This window comes from Sapajus apella, unplaced genomic scaffold, assembly GCF_009761245.1.
Source record: "Sapajus apella isolate SASKATOON/1434 unplaced genomic scaffold, GSC_monkey_1.0 scaffold98, whole genome shotgun sequence".
In the NCBI taxonomy this organism is placed as follows: Eukaryota; Metazoa; Chordata; class Mammalia; order Primates; family Cebidae; genus Sapajus; species Sapajus apella.
This window is the reverse complement of record NW_022437038.1, coordinates 207,958-230,163: the sequence shown is the minus strand read 5'-3', so window position 1 is coordinate 230,163 and position 22,206 is coordinate 207,958.

The window sequence follows — 22,206 nt, the reverse complement described above, 5'->3', positions numbered from 1 at the left end:
TCTCCCTTCTTTAAAGATGATTGGAAATGTCTTCTGTTTCTGTGAATGTCATTCGGCATACACATATCCAGCATCCAAACAGCAGTGTGAGTTTTGACAGCTCCTGCTAAGGTAGTAATATTGCTTGCAATTGTACTCAGCTGGGCTTTCAATACCCCGAGACAGGCAGGAACATCAACAAGGTCAACTCATTTTTCTATGGTGGCAGTGGCACTAGCCTAATATGAGAGTACATACAGACTTTAAAAATCATGGCTTTAGAAATGGAACTAAAAGAGAGTGATAAAAATAAAGTCTCAAAAGCCTTTTTTCAATTATTTTAAAAAATGTTATTTAAGATCAGAAAATATCAAAATGTGCATGAAAATCATTCAAGTATATTTTTTGTTTAAGCACACACACATGGGTAATTATTCAAATAACTGATGCTACTATTAGGGCTATAATGCTGTCTTGCCCTTTACATTGAAGCTCAAGAAATACTTATGGTTTATTTATGGATTCTGCCCATCAGAAAATGTCTGAACATAATCTAATTCTGTGTTACAAAAAAATGAATGGCACAACTCTGGGAGCCAGAGGGAGTTAATTCCTAAAACGTCTTCAGTTGCTTTTTGATAAAAAGGACTATTTCCCTGGCAACATAACAGGTAGAGAAATATTTCATCTCAAGGCCAATTGCTGATCCATTTTTTATTAAGTTCACTAATTTTCCTAGAAGAATACCGAATATAACTTCTTTTCATTACTATATATTCAATACTTTCTTTTCACATAAAACAATGCAGCATACGTCATTGGATTGACCTGGTTATGTAATATTTATTCAATATCGAACCTCTAGTCTGCCATTTTAAACTACCTTAAATCTAAGATTATTTTATCATGGTTTATTTCTTAGAAGATTGGATACCAACAATGTCAGTTGAAACATCATAGCATAAAGAGTCACTTTCTTAATGAACAATTGAAACAAAATGTCATATAGAAACATGCTGTATTGGACAACACCAAGCAAAATTGTTCTAAGATTGAAAATGTCTGAGATACTTATTGGAACTGACTGAAGGATGAAAATGTGTACATATTTGTTGCCCCAAAGCAATAGTGCTGATAATGAACTGTGAAAATTTTCATGCACAGTATTATTAATAGTGATTCAGTAGATGTACACAATGCACCATGTTCTAAAAGTATGCAGGATGAATCGCCTTTCTGGCATTTTATGCATTATCTGTTACAGATTTTAACATAATCATTTTTGTAAATCCAGCCATTCAACATTTAGGCTCTTCACAGGAAGCAGGGGATATGACTTTTGTCTAACAATAATGACAGTTACTTAAAAGGTGGTTTTGATACTATACATTCTTGACAATATAAAGAGAGACACTGGCTACCAAACATCCATTCTCCCACTAAGATTAGTATTCTCACTGAGTAATATTTTAAGACACATCATTGTATATATTATACAGGAGTCTTAATTCTAGTCAATGGCAGCATTACAAATATGTCCTTAAAAATGGCCTTATATATTTAGTAAACAGCTTTTGTGTACCCAGTGCTGTGGGAAATATTTAAGAGAATAAGGCTTTCCTGGCCTTATAATGTAGTTAAAGAGAAAAGGCTAACGCATTTCATCATTTAACAAGCATTTATTGAGCAACTACTATATACCTGAATCACTGCTGGGATAACACAACGATCACAAAACTGTAATCTGGATATGCTCAAGATACTGTGGGAGAATAAAGAAGAGACATTTGACTGAGAATGAGCATTGGGAAGATGAGAAAAGACTCTCAAAAGAGATAAAGTATGAACTGAGCCAATAATAAATGAATAGGGATTCAGCTGGCAAATGAGGATAGAAAACAGTAAATGTTGAGGGATGGAGGGTGGTTCAAGACAATCAGAATGGATAACAAAGTTTAATGTGAATTGATGACCCCAAGATTTTCAACCTAAAAAAAAACCCAAGAAATTTGTGCAATTACGAGGACCAGCACATTTTTGATAGTTGCTGGTTTTGGAGAACAATAATGGCCTTCTTCATTGTTCTTTATTTGAAGTTATGGTAGGCAATCTGCATGACAAAATACTGCTAGAAAATGAAAATACAGGAAAGTTGTACAGGTGGACAATTAGGGCTGGATTTGGAAGCTATGTAAATACAATGATACAGAAATAACTCATCATGTCTCTGTGTGTCATATCAGACATTTCAGTTCACTAAACAATTTCACTGATACTTGTTGAACGCATGGCTTCTAGGTACAATACCAATGGAGGCCTTAAGTTACATCTCTCAGCATAATCACTAAATGTAAAACACTGAAAGCAAATTTTGTGATAGAAAATAATATTGCTTGTCAATTGCTAAGTGTGAAAAATCTGTTTCTCTGTGATTAATCTATTAGAACTCTGAGAGAGGCAAAAAACATGAAAATTAGTATCTGTCCTTTTTCATTTTCAAGATAACTAACCCATCAAGTTCTTCACATTAGTCTAATGCAGAACTGGTTTGCTAAATATAATGTCAGCAAAATTCAGTGAAATTAACTGCATAACAGAAGCAAAAATGATTTTTTAAAAAGCTCTCAACTACCTGCCACAATAATCACTGGAGTGCAAAATGATACTCCAGAGTCACTGTAAGATATTGTATGATGTCTGCAGCTTCTAAAAGGAGATGAAATTATGATCAGCGTAACTTTGCTTCTGTACATTCCTTTAAAATCCCATTTTTAAAAGTTAAACTTATGAATGACAGATGTAATAACATCCTATCATTTGAAATTTCAACTAAATCTTCTTGGTGATTGAGCTTAAACCACTCATCTACTTTCTCATGATGTAAATAAGACTGTTAATTTAATCATTTTATAAAGGAGGCAAAACCCACAATCGGTCTTCTTATATACAGGGAAACTATTTATATTTTTATAAGCAGTTACCTATTTTTGGAAAGCATCCATTTGCTTTTGTTGAAAATCTGAAAGTGATTAGTTCATCTTAAATTTAATTATTGTAATCAAAGCCCTGAATTCAATAGCTCTTTCATGTATAGTTTTCCGTCAGAACATTCAATGCTTTCTTTCTTTGAGTTAAACTCCCTCCCTTTACAAATATTAAATTAACAAAAATTATCTAGTACCTGAACGAGTGACTGTTCATTTTCTAAACAATATGGAAAGGATAGGTCTGGATGTCATGCAAGGAGAAGTGCAGGCTATGCTTAAGTTTGGGAAATGTGCCATCTCCAAGAAAGATATTTGTGTTGGGACCATCACAGTACATAATATATTCAGAGTAGGCAGTGTAAATGAGTTTAAGGCTAATATAGACATACACTTGGAATCAATACAGCTGGATGCACTTGCTGAATAGCAAGATGCACCTGCTGAAAGGCAGCAGGATAATTAGATTGATCTTGGTTCTTTCCAATAAAAACTTCCACATTTCAGAGTAATGTTTGATGGCATTTGAAACCGTGGTGGCGCCGCTAAATTTACTGGCACAGAACACAAGACTTTATTAGTCAACAAATGTATTTCATGACTCATCATGGACTCACTGATTGATTAGATACTGGCTGCATAGGAAAGAAAAATTACAAGTCTTTCAAAGAAAGTTTTAGAATTGCATTAGCAACACTGATTAATCACCACAGTCACCTACTGAAAGAATGTAAAAGTTTTCCTTGTAGTCGCTGCTGTTCAGGACAGAAACGAGAGTTTAGTAAATATATTCACATGTAATAAATGCAGAGTACAGCCATCTCATTAATGCTACATCAGTTTTGATCCCGATGTGAAACTATTTGCTACCTTCCTTTTGTCCGCCATGCCACATCCAACCACAAATGAACACTAGAAGGCACTGGAAGGACAGCTAACTCATATTTAATACAGCAAAGTGACCTTAGCCTTACTCTTCTTGTGGTGCATAAGAAAAACTACAGTGTTCTTTTAGAATTTTTTGGTAAATTGTAGGTGTATAAATTTATAAAACACATGAAACACTTTGGTAGAGGCATGCAAAGAGTAACAACCACATCACAGAAAGTTTTACCTCCATACCTCAACCATTTATCCTTTGTGTTACAAACAATCCAAATATACTATTTTAATTATTTTAAATGTACAATTAAACTATTATTGACTATACCCCTACTGTTGTGATATCAAATGCTAGATATTATTCATTCTTTCTATTTATTTTTTGGTAGCCATGAACCATCCCCATTTGCCCCTCAATCCCACACTACCCTTTCCAGACTCTGGTAACCATTCTTTTGCTCTCTAATAGTTCAATTATTTTGATTTTTAGATCACACAAATAAGTAAGAACATGTGCTATTTGTCTTTCTGGCCTATCTCACTTAACGTAATGATTTCCAGTTCCATCCATGTTATTGCAAATCACTGTATCTCATTTCTTTTTATAGCTGAATAGGACTCCATTGCCTACATTACTAAAAATTTTTGTATCCATTTATCTGTTGATGGACACTTAGGTTGCTTCCAAATCTTGGCTATTGTGAACAGTGCTAGAATAAACATGGAAGTACAGATATCTCTCTCATGTACTGATTTCCTTTCTTTTGGGAATATACCCAGCAGTGGGATTGTGGGATCATGTGGTAGCTCTACTTTTACTGTTTTGAGACATCTCCAAACTGTTGTCTATACTGATTGTACTAATTTACATTCCCAACAACAATGTATAAGGGTTTCCTTTTCTCCACATTATTGCCAACATTTATTGCCTGACATTTGTACAAAAGGTATTTTAACTGTGGTGGGATAACATTTCATTTTGGTTTCAGTGTGCATTTATCTAATGATCAGTGATGTTAAGCACCTTTTTATATGACTATTTATCATTTGTATGTCTTTGGAGAAATGTTTGTTCAAATATTTAGTGCATTTTTCCATCAGATTATTAGATTTTCTCCCTAGAGTTATTTGTGTTCCTTATATATTATGATTATTAATCCCTTGTCAGATGGGAAGTTTGCAAATATTTCATCCCATTGTGTGGGTTGTCTCTTCACTTTGTTGATTGTTTCCTTTGCTATAAAGAAGCTTTTTTACTTGATGTGATCAGATTTGTTTATTATTTATTTGGTTGCCTGTGCTTGTGCGGTATTGTTCAATGAATTTTTGGCCACACCAATATCCTGGAGTTTCCTTGATGTTTTATTTTAGTAGTTTCATAGTTTGATGACTTCCATTTTGTTTGGAGTCCTTAATCCATCTTAATTTTTATATAAGGCAAGACATAGTGGTCAAATTTCATTATTCTGAATATGAATATCCAGTTTTCCCAGAACAATTTATGGAAGAGGTAGTCTTTTCTCCAAAGTTAGCTCATGGCACTTTTGTTGAAATGACTTTACTGTAGGTGTGTACATTTGTTTCTGGGTTCTCTATCCTGTTTCATTGGTCTGTATGTCTGTTTTTATGCTGATACCATGCTGATTTGATTACTATCATTTTGTAGTTTAATTTGAAGTCAAGTAATGAAATTCCTCCTTTTTTGTTGTTGTTGTTGTTGTTTGCTCAGAATAGCATTGTCTGTTCTGGGTCTTTTGTGATGTCATATAAGTTATGGTATTGCTTTTTTATATTTATGTGAAGAATATTCATATTTTGATAAGAATCGCTTTGAATCCACAGATTGCTTTGGTTAGTATGGACCTTCATTACTGATTCTTCCAATACGTGAACATGAAATATCTTTCCATCTTTTTGTATCCTGTTCAGTTTCTTTTATCAGCATTTCAGAGTTCTTACTGTTTGAGATCTTTAACATCTTTGGTTAAGTTAATTCCTAGGTATTGAAATGTATTTGTGTCTATTGTAAATGAGATTAATTTTTACATTTTATCTTCGGATTGCGCAATGTTGGCATTTAGAAATGCTACAGATTTTTGTATGTTGATTACATATTGTGCAACTTTACTGAATATATCAGTTCTCAGAGTTTTTTGGTGGAGTCTTTGGGTTTTTAAAAATAAAAATTCGTATCATCTGCAAACAAAAATAATTTGACTTCCTTTCCCATTTGGATCTATGTATCCTTCTCTTGTCTGATTTATCTAGCTAGAACATTTAGTACTATTTTGAATAACAGTAGAGAAAGTGGACAACCTTGACATGTTCCATATATAAAAAGAAAGGCTTTCCATTTTTTCCCATTCAATAGGATACTAGCTGTCAGTCTGTCAGATATGGCTTTTATTATGTTGAGGTCTGTTCCTTCCATCTGTAGTTATTTTAGGGTTTTTATCATAATGGGATGTTAAATTTTATTAAATTTTTTTTAACATCAATTAAGATGATATAGTTATTGTCCTTCATTTTCTTGATAGGATGTGTCACATTGATTGACTTACATATATTGAACTATCCTTGAATCCCAGGGATAAATCCCACTTGATGATGATGTATGATCTTTCCAATGTATGGTTGAACTGGTTTTGCTGGTATTTTGTTGAAGATTTTTGCACCAATATTCATCAGAGATATTTGTCTGTAGTTCTTTTTTGATGTGTCTTTGTCTCGTTTGGGTAACACAGTAATACTGGTCTCATAAAATGAGTTTGAAACTATTCTATCCTCTATTTTTTGGAACAGTTTTCATAGTATTGATGTTAATTCTTCAAATACCTCCTTTGGATTCTCTCTCCAAAAGGTTGCATATATCTGTCTCTCCAGGATTGGTCCCTGATGACTTATCAAGTTCATTTGGTGAGATCATGTTTTACCGGAAGGTGTCCATGCCTGTAGATGTTATTTGGTGCCTGGAAATTGAAAAGCTAGATACTTACTGTAGTCCTCACATTCTGGGATTGTTTGTGCCTGTCTTTCTTGGAAAGGCTTTCCAGGTATTTAAAGGGACTTGGGTTCTACATTCATTAATGCTGTGGTTTTTGAAGACTCATACAGGTACTACCTTGGTGGTCTTGGTTACAGTCTGGATTTCCAGGAAAAGACTCTTCTTTTCTTTTACTTTATCCAAAACAAATGGAGTCTCTCTCTTTTCCAAGCCACCTGGAAGTGAGAGTGTTGTCATGAAAGCAGCCCAGTGAGTACTACCACTAAGAATGTGCTGGGTCAGACCGGAGGCCAACACAGCACTGGGCCTTGCCCATGGTCCTTCCCTTCAGAGTGATCATTTTCCCCAGGTCTTGGGTGTGTCCAGAGATGCTGTCTGGGAGCAGGTACTGGAGTCAAAAACCTTAGCAATTTACCTGATGCTGCATTCTACTGCATCTAAACTGGCACCAAAACCACAATATAAAGTTTTTCCCTCTCTTCCCTCCCTTTACCAAAGGCAAAGGAGCCTCTTCCTCTGGCCACCACGACTACTTGTCCACAGGAGGGTCTACAAGGCCACTACTGATGTAGCTTATAGCCCAAGAGCTCTTTCATCAACTGTGGTAGATGCTGCTAGGCCTGGGGCTGACTTTTCATGGCAGAGCAGGTTGAAAAATGCTGTCTAAGAGCCTAGGCCTGGACTCAGGGACCGTGAGAGGCTGCTTGGTGCCCCACCCCACTATGGTTGAGCCAGTAGCTATGGTGCAAAAGAAAGTCCCCTTTACTTTCCCATCTGCTTTTCTCAAACTGAAGGAGTCTTTGTCTATAGCCACCACAGCTTGGAATATGCTGGGTCTCACCTGTGGTCTGCACATCTCAGAACCCAAGGCCGATGATGTACTCCCTGAGTATCACTGCTAGATAGTCAAGGCCCAAGGGCTTTTTAGTGAGCAGATGATGAATCCTGCTGTGACTGGATCCTTCCCTTCAAGGCCGTGAGTTCCCTTTGGCCTGGGGTGTGTCCAGAAATGTTGTATAGGAGATAGGTTCTGGATGTGGGGCCTTATGACTCTGCCTGATGCCCTGTCCTACTGTGGCTGAGCTGGCATCCAAAACACAAGATGAAGTCCTCTTTAATCTTTGCTCTCCTCTCCTTATGGATGAGGAAGGAGTCACTTTCATTGCTGCCAGCTGTACTGCCTGGGGCTATGGGAGAGGTGGTACAAACAATCCCTGAGCAACAGCAGCTATTGTCTGCTAGGTCAGGTGTCACCCTAGTTCACTGGCTCTAAGCTTAACCTAGCCTTAGAAATTATAGTTTCTGTGTCCTAGATTGCCGTTCATGTTTACCAAGGACACAATAGCAGTGGCAAGACTTACTGGGAAATTCAAACTCAGACCCCTGGAATGGGTAATTTGCCTCTGGCTAGGGCGGATCCAAATGCTCCCTAGGTGAGCAGGCACTGGATGAGCCCAGAGTGGCTTTATACTCCACTGTGACAGGACAACACTGAGTTTTATGTAAAGTTATTCAGTTGCTGTGCTCTTTGTCTCCAAAGTGCATAGATTCTTTCTCTGCACTGCAGGGTCACGGCAGGGAAATGGGGGAGGGTGAAATTGGTGATTCAAGACTATTTCTTCTGCCCTCCTCAATGTGTCGTTCAGTGATATGAAGGTGAAACAAGGTACTGTAACTGCTCACCTGATTTTTGGCTCTTTTGACGTTGCTTTTCTTTGTGCAGATAGTTGTTGATATTTGCCGTTCCAGTAGGGAGGACAAATGGTGTAGACTTCTTTTCCACCATCTTGCTCTGTCCTCCATTAGCACTGTTCTTAATCAACTACAGAGATACTAATGCTGGGTTTGGAGTTAGACAGACCTGAATGGAAAAATTCAGCTTTGTTACTAGGTATCTCTTTATTTCTATTTGGCAACAAATTATTTAATCATTCTAAGATTTGCTATGGAAATAATAACCTATATTGTAAGGGTTAAATAAAATACTGTTCAAACATAATAGCTGTTATTCAGCAGTTATGGTAACACAACATTAGGCAATATCTTCCATGGTTCTTCATAGATCATTATCCCCAGCAAAACAAAAGCAGTATTACACAAGGTCCAAATTATATTTGCACCCCGTATGCATCTCCTGACTCAACGAAGAGGTGACTCACATCATTTCTTCCTCTAAACAAGGAAACCACTGCTCAAAGAAATTAAGTAAATGGTTTGACTTCCTGGCTCTTCATCTTCCTATTCAAGGATCTGTCAAGTGATTCATCTGTCAACAACTTAGGGAGAAAGTTCTAAAACTTTCTGATATATTAGAGTGACCTATAGAAACAAGCAGTCTATGAATATGTATAAAATACATGCTTGCTTAATGTGCTGTCATTTGTGAAAATATATACAAAATGAAACAAAACTTGAGGGGTGGGGAATGGAGAAAATATTTGCAGGTGATTGAATTTCATAAACTTAGCACCAGCAAGCAGCAATAGCCCAGAGCAGTACACAGCTGTTTAATCGAAATTGCAGTGGAATCGATCTTCTGTCTTTGAATTATGATGTATGAATATTTTTAGTGCATTCTTAAAACATTTTCTACCCCCACTATTACAATGGAGGAACCAATTTCTGATTCTCTAAAAATTTTATTTTTAATTAGGGGCACATAATAGGTACATATCCTCATGGGGTCCATGTGATGCTCTGATATAAGCATGCAATGTATAATAATTACATCAGAGTATTTGGGATATCCATCACTTCAAGCACTCATTTGTTTATGTCAGAATCATTGAAATTCCTCTCTTTTAGTGGTTTCAAAATATACAATTTGTTACTGTTGACTATCGTCACCCTGTTGTATTATCAAATACTAGATCTTATTTATTCCACCTAACTATATTTTTGTACCCATTAACCATCCCTACTTCCTTCCATCCATCCGCGATACCCTAACCAGCTTCTTGTAACCGCAAGACTACTCTCTGTCTCTGTGAGTTAAATTGTTTCAAATTTTGGTTCCCACATATGAACGAGAAATGTGAAATTTGTCTTTCTGTGCCTACATTATTTCACTGAATATAATGTCCTCCACTTTCACATATCAGATGCCACGGACCAGTGCCTGTTAAGCACAGGCTGCATAGCAGGAGGTGAGCAGCAGGTGAGTGAGCAAAATTTCATCTGTATTTACAGCTGCCCCTCAATTGCTCACATTACCACCTGAGCTCTGCTTCCTGTCAGATAAGTGACTGCACTGGATTCTCATAGGAGCATGAACCCTATTGTGAACTGTGCACAGGAGAGATCTAGGTTTCATGCTCCTTATAAGAATCTAATGTCTAACGATCTGTCACTGTCTCCCATCGCCCCAAGATGGGACCATCTAGTTGCAGGAAAACAAGCTCAGGACTCCCACTGATTCTACATTACGGTGAGTTGTATAATTATTCCATTATATATTGCAATGTAATAATAGTAAAAATAAAATGCACAATAAATGTAATGTTCTTGAATCATCCTGAAAGCATTCCCCAGCCTGGGTGTGTGGAAAAATTGTCTTCCATGAAACCAGTCTCTGGTACCAAAAATATTGGGAATTGCTGCCACAAATGTGACAAATGAAATAATTTCATTCTTTCTAATGGCTCTGTAATATACCATTGTGTATTTGTATGAATTTTCTTTACCCATTCATCTGTTGATTGATACTTAGATTGATTCCAAATATTGGCTATTGTAAATACTGCTGAAATAAACATGGCAGTGCAGATATCTCTTCAATATACTAATTTCTTTTCTTTTGTGTATCTATCTATCTATCTATCATCTATCTCTATCCATCATCTATCTATTTATCTATCTATCTGAATGAAATTGCTGGATCGTATGTTCTACTTTTACTGTTTCATGGAATGTTCATACTACTCCTTATACTGGCTGTACTATTTTGCGTTCCCACCAACAGTGTACAAGGGTTTCCCTTTCTCTGTATTATCAGCAACATTTGTTATCGCCTATCTTTGAATGAAAGCCATTTTACCTGAGGTGATATGATTGCCCACTGTAGTTTTAATTTGCATTGCTCTCATGATTAATAATGCTGAGCATTTTTTCATATACTTGTTGGCTATCTGTATGTCTTCTTTTTAGAACTATTTATGTCTTTTACACATTTAAATTGTATTTTATTTTTTCCTGTTGTTTGGGCCCCTTGTATATACTGGTTATTAATCCCTTGTCAGATGGATAACTTGCAAATATTGTTGTCCATTCTGTGGGTTGTCTTTTCACTTTTTTGACGGTTTTCTTTGCTATGAAGAGATTTTTAACTTCATGTGATTCCATTTGTTCATTTTTGCTTTGGTTTCCTGTGCTTGTGTGGTATTACTCAAGAAATTTTTGCCCAGACCAATGTCCTGGAGGGTTTCCACAATGGTTTCTTTTAGTTGTTTCAAAGTTTCAGGTACTGGATTTCACTTGTACATCCAACTCAAGTTAAGTTTTGTATATGGTTATAGAAAGATGAGTTTCATTTTTATTCATATTGATATTTAGTTTTCCCTGTACCATTTATTGGAAAGAATGTTATTCCTTAATGTATGTACTTGAGACGTTTGTTGAAAATGAATTCACTGTAGATGCGTAGATTTATTTCTGGGTTTTCTATTCTGTTACATTGGTCTATGTGGCTGTTTTTACAACAGTGCCATGCTGTTTCAGTTACTATAGCTCTGTAGTAAAATTTAAAGTCAGGTAATATGATTCCTTCAGTTTCGTTTTTTTGGTTCCTGGTGACTTTAGCTATTCTAGTTCTTTTGTGGTTTCATATAAGTTTTAGAATTATTCTATTTCTGCAAAGAATGCCATTGGCATTTTGGTAGAGATTACATAGGATTAGTAGATGACTTTGGGTAGTGTGGACATTTTAACAATCTTAATTTTTTCAGTAATTGAACTTGAAATATCTTTCCATTTTTATTTGTCCTCTTAAATTTATTTCATCAAAGTTTTATAGTTTCACTGTAAAAATCTTTCACTTACTTGATTAAGCTAATTCCTAGGTATTTGGTTTTACTTGTGATTATTATAAATGAGATACTTATATGATTTCATTTTCAGGTTGTTTATAACTAACATGAAAAAATGCTACTGATTTTTGCGGGTTGATTTTTGAAACTTGAAACTTTAGTGAATTTCTTTATCAGTTCTAGTAGTTGTTGAGGAGTCTTTATGTTTTTCTACATATAAGATTATATCATCTGCAAACTAGAATAATTTGAATTCTTCCCTTCCAATTTGGATGCCCTTTATTTCTTTCTCTTGTCTGATTGCTCTAGCTAGGAATTCTGGTATTACGTTAAATAACAGTGGTGAAATTGAGTATCCTTTCCTTATTCAAGGCTTTAGAGGAAAAGTGTTCTGTTCTTTTCTGTTCAGCATGTATATTAGTCCATTGTCACACAGCTGATAAAGTCATACCCAAGACTGTGAAGAAAAAGAGATTTAATGGACTTACAGTTCCACGTTGTTGGGGAGGCCTTACAATCATGGCAGAAATCAAGGAGGAGCAAGTCACGACTTACATGGATGGTGGCAGGCAATGAGAGTGCTTGTGGAAGGAAACTCCTGTTTTTAAAAACCATCAGATCTCATGAGGATTATAAGATCTGTGTTTATCTAAGATTTCTGGAGTGCAGTTTTGTTTTTTTGGTTTGTCTTTGTCTGGTTTTGGTATCAAGTAATAATGGCCTCATATAATTAGTTTGGAAGTAGTCACTCTTCCTTGATGTTTTCGTTTGAGTAACTCCCATTAGTTTCTTTTTATTATTTCAATCTCCTTGATAAATTTTTCTGATAGGATTTTAATTTCTTTACTTGTATTATCTTGAGCTATCTAGAAACAGCTATTCTGAATTACTTGCCTGAGAAGTCACATATGTTTTTCCCTTTGGAATTGATCTTAAGTGACTTAGTTCATTTAGTGATGTTATGTTTTCCTGGACATTCTTAATTCTTATGGATGTTCATTGATCCCTGGGCATTGAAGAATTAAGTATGTATTCTAATCATCACAATCTGGGCTTCTTTCTACCTGTCCTTCTTGAGAAGCCTTTCCAGATATTCAAAAGGTATTGGATGTTGTGATCTATGTCTTCGGTCACTGCAGTCATCTCTGAATTAAGGGGTGCCACATGGCCAATCACACTGTGACTCTTGCAGGCTCATACTGCCTTGGTGGGCTTGAGTAAGATCTGGAAGAATTCCCTAAATTATGAAGCACAGTCTCTTGTTCTCTTCTTTCACTTTCCCTCAAACCGGAGTAGTCTCTCTCTCTCTCCATGCTGTGCTGATTGGAGTTTGGGGAAGGGTGATGCAAACACTCCGTTGGCCACCACAGCTGGTGTCTCACTGGATCACATCCATCCCTAATCCAGTGGACTAGGCCAGTGGAGTAGGCTCAGTGGACCAGCACAGCACAGCACCAGGACTTGATCAAGGACTGGAGCCCTTTTGGCCTGACTGCCTTTCAAATGTATTCAAAACCCTGGAGCACTTTAGTCAGTCAGTGGTGAGGCTAGTCAGAACTCAGGTTCCTACCACTGGGGTCAATGATTCCCTTCTGGCAGGTGTTTAAATGCTTCCTCTGTGCGAACCTATGGAATTCTGCTCTGTGTTATGTTCTGCTATGAAAGGCAGCGCTGAGTTCCAGTGCAAAGTTCCACAGTCACTTCATTCTCTACCCCTCAAGCACACAGGTTCTCTCTCAGCATGCCGGTTGGGGAATAAAGGAGGAGTGGTGCCGGCAATGCAAGACTGTCTGTCCTTCCTTCTTCAATGGCTTATTCCTTGAAATAATGTTACAGTTAGGTACTGTGATCACTCACCTAATTTTTGGTTCTTATGAAAATGCTCTCCTGCATGGATAGTTGATCGATTTGGTGTTCCTGTAGGAGGATCGAGTGCTGGAGGGTTCTTTTCAGCCATCTTGCTTCTCCTCTTGACCCAATGTCTAATTCGTACTTGGATAATGCCTTAATATTGAAAATTTAATCAACAAAATAATACATAAAATTTATTTTTTGTTCAAAAATTAAAACTATATCCACAAAATCAGCATGAACTAGTAAGGTTTCTTTGATTAGACATCATCCATCCCCAACCTTTGGACTACATTTTTTAATCTCAGCTAGATTGGCCAGCCCCTCAATTTCTCAGAAATAAACAGCAATCTGTTTTCTGTTCTTCAGCTGTATTGAACTGACCTCGGGCTTATTTCACTCTCTGTTTCTTATGTCATGTGATAGGTTTCAGCTTTGATAACTCAGTAAGTGCCCCATAGCTTTTGCTTCTGGTTGTTCCCTACCTCCTAACTGATTACTTCTCCATACTTTTTTATTGTTGTTCTGTCATACTGATTAACCCCCAAATCACATGCCTAAGGCTGAACTGCAAACTTGTGAGACTATCTAGAGAATGCAGATGTATACACATACAAACACATGCATGTGCATGCACACACACACACGCACACACACACAGAAGTAAAAAGTAGAATTTCCATATGCTTTGTATAAATTACACAAAATTTTGAGAAATTGGTTTTGGATAAGTTATTGGATTCCTTTTCTAGGATATCTAAACACACTGCATGTGCTACCAAGTTTCTACTGACATCCATCTGGAAGAATGTCAAATTACAATTCCAGAGTAATTTAATCTATTATGATTATAGATTTCTATTTTTTAAAAAGAATATGGATTCTAAAAGCACAGGAAACATTAGCTGCATTGTACTTTGTCATAGAAACCTGTATAAGTCAGGGTTTTGCTATCCAGGAGGCTACATGTATCAGAATCACCCTGAGGGACTTTCCAAAATTATCCACGCTCCACCTAAATTTTAGTCCCAACCTAAATTTTGACCTCTTTCACTTAGGGCATACCTCACTCTAGTTGAGAATCTCTTCTGAGATAAGAGAGATTGCTGATGGGAGTTCGTAATATCCTTGTAGGGTTTGGGGTGGGGAATATATTGAGAACAATTGACTTATGATTGCCATTTATTCATTAATTCAACCAGCATTTATTGAATGCCTACAGAGTGACATGCTTTTTTTAAAAAAAAAGTTAATTTGCTGAGAATGATGGTTTTTCAGATTCATCATCATTCTCAGCAAACTAACACAAGAACCGAAAACCAAATACCGCATGTTCTCACTCATAGGTAGGTGTCGAACAATGAGAACACATGGGCACAGGGAGGGGAACGTCACACACTGGGGTCTTTTGGGGGGGTGGGAGGTTAGGGGAGGGACAGCAGTGGATGGAGGGTTTGGGGAGGGATAACATTGGGAGAAATGCCTGATGTAGGTGACAGGGGATGGAAGCAGCAAATCACCATGACATGTGTATACCTATGCAACAATTCTGCAAGATCTGCACATGTACCCCAGAACTTAAAGTACAATAAAAAAAAAAAACATAAAAAAAACCAGAAACAAAATGACCATGACTCTCATGTTAGTAGATTTCTTCCTTTTGCTCCCATTCTCCTCCAAAAAGTAAAGACAGATTTCATGAGCTGATGAAAATGAATCATTATAAAATGTATTCTTTGACTAAAATATACACCATTTTACTCTATCCATATGGAACATGAGTATTCAAAAGTAATTCCCTTAATATTTCACATTCAGTTTATAAATAATTTTTAAAAAAGTTATACTTTTGGTAAATTACTTGTAAAATCATAAAATCATAATTAATTCAAGGTCAAAATAGATGTTTTTAAAAAATTGAAAGATTATTCCTTTTGCTATTCTTTAATCTTATGTTTTTACTGTTTCTATATAAAATTAACATTTTTTGTATTTTTTTGTATAAAACATATGGGTCTTTCTACTCTCACCATAAGACTGTTATATCTTACATAGCAAGTAAATATTTCATATTTCTTTTTTCACATTTTACATGTCATTTTGGATACTTTATCTCAAAAATTTTGTTAAAAATCATACCAAATATTGAACTAATTAATCCCAGGATTCGACTAGCATGTACTTCCCTTGGTTTCTCTGAAAGAAGTCCTGCCTACTATACAGTTAAAGAAACAGTTTTGCTAATTACCAAAAGGCTAAATTTGCCACATAGATATCTATAAAAAACTATATCGTCAATGTATATTGAGGCCAGATATCAGATAACTTTCATAACTAAAAGGATGAACAACATAATCATCAAATAAATAGGCAATTTTACTGTATACCTGGCTGCTTAATGGCTTTTAATTAGGGTACTGACCTTTTTAAACTAATTTCTTTGACTTCCTCTACCATTTTTTTTGGTCTGTTTCTTCCACATCATCTAAAAATTGCTTACCAAGTTCAACATTCCCTTTCCCCTAAACTCCAGTGATAATCGGTCTTCTTTCAAAAACTCAAGTTTAAATACTAAACAAAATGTTCTCTAAATCACATAGAACAGATAACCTTGAAATACCGTATTCTGCTTCGCTCTAATTTAGGCAGCAAAGAATATAAGCAGAGAAATACACGCTTTTATTTCCTTCAAATTTCAGGGTGATTAAACACTCCTTCTTTAATATATACTTTAAGTACTGGGATACATATGCAAAACATGCAGGCTTGTTACATAGGTATACATGTGCCACGGTGGTTTGCTGCATCCATCAACTTGTCATCTACATTAGGTATTTCTCCTAATGCAATCCCTCCCCTTGCCCCCCACCCCTCAAAAAGCCCTGGTGTGTGATGTTCCCCTGCCTGTGCCCATGTGTTCCCATTTTTCAACTCCCACTTATGAGTGAGAACATGCCTTGTTTGGCTTTCTGTTCCAGTGTTAGTTTGTTGAGAATGATGGTTTCCAGCTTCATCCATGTCCCTGCAAAGGACATGAACTTATTGTTTTTTTGTATCTACATATGATTATTCCATGGTGTATATGTGCCACATTTTCTTTATCCAGTGTAGCATGTATGGGCATTTGGGATGGTTCCAAGTCTTTGTTATTGTGAACAGTGCTGCAATAAACTTACGTGTGCATGTGTCATTATAGTAGAATAATTTATAATCCTTTGGGTATATACCCGGTATTGGGATTGCTGGGTTAAATGGTATTTCTAGTTCTAGAAAAAACTCCTGCAGCTAGCTCAGTATCTGCCCAAACGGCCACCCAGTTTTGTGCTTGAAACCCAGGACCCTGGGGGTGTAGGCACCCGAGGGAATCTTCTGGTCTGTGGGTTGCAAAGAACATGGGAAAAGCATAGCATCTGGACCAGAAAGCACCATCCCTCATGGCACAGTCCCTCACAGCTTCCCTTGGCTAGGGGAGGGAATTTCTTGAACACTTGTGCTTGCCAGGTGAGGTGATGCCCCACCCTGCTTCTGCTCACCCTCTGTGGGCTGCACCCACTGTCTAACCAGTCCCATTGAGATTAACCAGGTACCTCAGTTGGAAATGCAGAAATCACCCACCTTCTGCATTGGTTTCGCTGGGTGCTGCAGACCAGAGCTGTTCCTATTCAGCCATCTTGCCTGGGAATCCCTGATTCAACATTTCTAAGGATTGCAACAGGAAGCACTGAGCAGACAAAGACTGAGAAGAAAGGTTAAAAGGAAGTCTACCAAAAAAAAAAAGGGGGATGGGGCTGTGCAGTCAATAACATTTTTAAATTGTTTTATGGAAGGCTGGTTCTGATTCTACTGTGTAAAATGCGAAGTGGTTGCTTCTTAGCAGAGCTACCATAGGCACTGGGCTCACTTAATCTTGATAAGATAGAGAAGGTGTGACTAGTCCAACTTCAAATGCTTAACTCTGAGATAATAAATCGGTATTACATTAAAATCTATAAGAAAAAAAGGCCTATATTGCTTTTGATTGAATCCAAGCTTTGTCTCTTACTTGTGATTAGGCTGAGAATAATACACAGTTGTTCCGTCTTGAGTTAATAGCATCACTCAGAGATCCATACTGAAGGGTTTTTGTGCTAAACTGTAGCCTCTGAGAGTTGGATTTAAGGAAACGGTTTTAAAAAGGTTGCTGCAAGATAAAAAGTAGCTCGTTGGTAGTGTTGAGTAGCGAAATGAGTGAAGGGAGGCTTCAGTGTCACAAAGACTCTTTTTAGCTGCACCTGTAAAATTCAGGCAATACTGTATTAAGGAAAGTTCTAGGAATACATGGATTATGCCTATGAAAGTGCAAAGCATTTGAAACTTACTAAGTTTTTAATCAAAATAGCACAGTATCTTGTCTTCTTAGGTTCAACTATGTTTGCTTTTGTTCTTGTGCACTCTCTCGCTCTCTCTCTTTCTCTCCCCGCCTCCCCCCCCACCCCCCGCCACTAAGCCCTGCCACAGTCCTCACCTTGGAAATCCCATCTGTTCCCATGTAGCAGTCTCTACTGTCAACTTCATCTTTTTCCGTGACTACCAACTCCTACCTTTGTTACTCCAATAGCTTCAGAACTGTTCTCTTTCCTTTCTGCCTCTCTAGCAGCTCTATCGTATCCTACTTAGTATTCCTAAAGTGAAGGGAGACCAGGTTATGTAGTACTCTGGCTCATATCCCATCCAGTTACTTCATAGAAGCTTCCTTGATCCTCTATTTTCATGTAAGTTCAGCCCTCCTGTACAAATTACACCTTTCTCATGGCAATTCCTATTACTTTCTGGTTAGTTACTCTTATAATTAGAGTTGCTCTGGTACTTGCAGTAGTTGCGGCATGTGGCCTCATTATTTTCTACCTTTACAAACCAAATTTTGCATTCTGAAACAAGAGAAACAAAGAAATAAGAGAAACAGAAGGAGGAAATACCAAATCCACAAGCAACAGAGAATGTGGTATGTACCGAAAATCAGGAAACTAAGGTCCATTATAATTCTAGCTTTCCCACCAACTTACATGGTGCTCCCAAACAAGTCACTTGGTCTCTCTGAAATGTATCAGTGCTCGTCTACTTAAATGACATATAAAGTACTGTATGCTTCTAAAAGTATAAATGCGACATTTACTAGCTCCACCAATTACTGACTCCATGACCTAGGGTGAGTTACTTAGCCTTTCATGGGCACAATTTCCATGTATGAAAATGATAGCTCCTATTTCCTATGTGAGGATTGAATGAGTTAATAGATTTATTAGGGCAATGCCTGGCACAGTGAGTCCTTAACAAATGTTAACTATCAGTATTACTATTGTTTAAAGCCTGTGACATTGTTTCTGTCTGGTGTATTTCTGAAGTGGGTCTTGAATAGAGTGGACATTCTGTAAATTAAGCCCAATATTTCAACATTGTTTATCCTCAATAACCAGTAGAAAGTAAATTTCTTCTGCAGTAACAATCACACACACACACACACACACAATTTCCCCTATACTGGCTCTGATCAACTTATCACAAATTCAATGTTTTGTGTTAAGTACTATTCTTTTTAGTAGGTTTTCTATTAAAATGCAAATTCCTCAAGGATAATTAACACATTAAGTGACTCACACTTTAATGTGTAGGACCTTGTCAGTTTCTGTTCTCTCAGACTGAAAAAGGTTCTGCTGAATGAGTCTCCTGGGTAGCTAGTGGGAGGTCTCTCTCTTAAGCTAAACTTGGCTGCTTCACAATTTTGCCATGGGCTGATTGGCCCTAACACATACTGTTGCTTTCACATGAAAAAATAACCCTGTGAGTTTTCTAGGTTGTTATTTCCAGATGCACTGAAGAAAAAAACAGATTTACAATCCAATACTTGATACTGCTGGAAAGTTTAGGCAAAACTGATTGAGAACTTTGTTAGGAATGGTTCATCCTTAAATTAAGGTTAACCTTTGTCTCTTGCTGCCGTCACCCAGACAATTTATTATCTGCCATGAAACTGCTCAGAAGCATTGTTAACTTGCATAGGTGTTTTCAGTTTTAATTATGAATAATTCGCTCTTAATTGCAATAAATCTGCTTACAAATTCACTTCGTTTGAATGTTTTTTGGACATATAACCTATCCCTCTTTAAGTTCTGTTACCTTGTTCTTTCCTCATCACAAACACTGAAACTGCCTTGTTTTCTTCCATAGCACAGGAATTATCATTGTCTGGAGGGCATTGTCAGATGGCCAAGGGGAAGAAGGAAAGCCCCACGACAAGAAACACTGTGCCTCATCCTGCCTCCTGATCCTAACCAACATTTTTAGATAAATAAATGAAATCAGGTCTCCCTAAATATCAAGGCCATCAAAAAGGAGACAAGAATGCCAGCCTTAGGGGAAGAGAAGAAAGAGGAAACAGAAGGAGAAAGGGAGGGATGGGAGGAATTACGACTTTCTTACCTGCCATTGCCTCTCTATGGAAGAAAAACGTCTTTACTCTGCTGCCAGTTACTGAGGCAAAACAGGTTCACCCTCATATCACCACATCCAATTCAGGCACTAGAGAGAAGGGACCCCATCTTCTGTACTTTGGGCATAGCTCTGGACATAGCCATACCAATCTTTTTCCTTTATGTCAGTTTATTTCAGGATCCACCAAAGGGTAAACCTCTCCTTAGTCTCTGTGTAAATCAGTTTCATAGCTTTGGCAAGTCATTAACCTTATTTCCATGTCTTCGTCTATAAAATGTGGCCTAATATAATCCGGTGTTTCTCAGACTTCAGTCATGTGAATAGCATCTTCACAATTTCTACCTTTATACTGTGTAAACTATTATCTTAATGCTTTTTCTTTATAAAAAAAAAAACAACTAACTTTGAAAACCTCATACTTGTCCTAGGAAATGATATCAACAAAGTACCAAAAGTGATATGCTACTTGTGTCTTTGCAATATATTTTTTAAAAATACATAACTTTAAAAATTAAAAAAAGGCCACATGCGGAGGCTCACGCCTGTAATCCCAGCACTTGGGGAGGCTGCAGCAAGCAGATCACGAAGTCAAGACATCGAGATCATCCTGGCCAACATGGGGAAACCCCCATCTCTACTAAAAATATAAAAATTAGCTGGGCATGGTGGCATACGCCTGTAGTCCCAGCTATTCGGGAGGCTGAGGCAGGAGAATTGCTTGTACCCAGGAGGCAGAGGTGGCAGTGAGCCAAGATTGCTCCACTGCACTCCAGCCTGGCGACAGAGGGAGACTCTGTCTCAAAAAATACATAAATAAATAAATAATTCCATCAAACTCCTAAACTCATTTTATGCACCCACTTCCTTTTCTGAGGCTCTAGCGTGGTCAAAACACTATCCAGATTTGAAAATGAACCAGTACGGTTGAGAAAACTGGCTTTGTACCGTATTTTATGCTGATGGCAAGTCACCAATGCTTAACATATAAAGTTAAGAGGGTAAATGGAGAAAATGTATGCTTGGAGTTGGCACTCAGTAAATGTCTGTTTCTCTTTGTACCCAAGTTTTCACACCTGTTAAAGGCATTCTAATATAAACGGAAGGAACACGGGCTTTGGCATTTGGAGAACAGGATTAACATCCCAGCTCTAGTTGTTTAACCTTGAGCCTCAGTTGTCACATTTATAACTGGAGATTGATAATAGGTAATTGAATTGGATGGTTGTGGTCAAAATAAAATGCCATATTTGTAAAGCACTTAAAACATAAAGCACTATATAAATTACAACCATCAATATTATCTACAAATATCCTCCATACCATATATCTACATCATGGGAAAAATGAAAGCAGGTGTTAGTCACTGAAACAATAGAAAACAACCCTAATATCTTCTGTTTCAGATTATGTCTCTTGTTCTCTTCTGTCTGATAATTTCCTTGGTAAAGCAGTCAGGAATCCACTTTTAACCACAGAAGCTATTACTGAAACAAGGAAGTATAAATACCAGCATGAGAATGAAATACAAAGTCAACAGGGGTCTTCAAAATAAGGCAAAAGAGTTAATATTTGCAAAGTGATAGAAATAGGTCCTGACAGAGTAAGCACTCTGTAATTGCACTAAAGGTTAAATAAAAGAACTCTGCAAACATAACAAAAATAAAAAGAGAAGAGTGATGTTATGGTTGAATAATCAAAAACACATCCACGACCCTGGGTGAAAAGATGTATGTGTCATTGTGAAAGAATTGGGGTTAATGAAGAGGAGGTAGCAGAGACAGAAAGATACACGAGTCCTCTGTTATTAGAGGGTAAAAGATAAGCTCATCAACTGGCCTGCAGGGATCTTTGGCTTCTTTAACAAACAAACAAAAATGAAATGAGAGTCCACAAAGGGCCGGGTGTCTCTTCCCACTTGGAAGTGAGAGTGCAGAGCAGGAACTCAGCAGCCTTAGTAATTAATAATAATGTAATCCTTTAGTTGCTCAATCTTAGTAACAGGTGTTTATAGAAG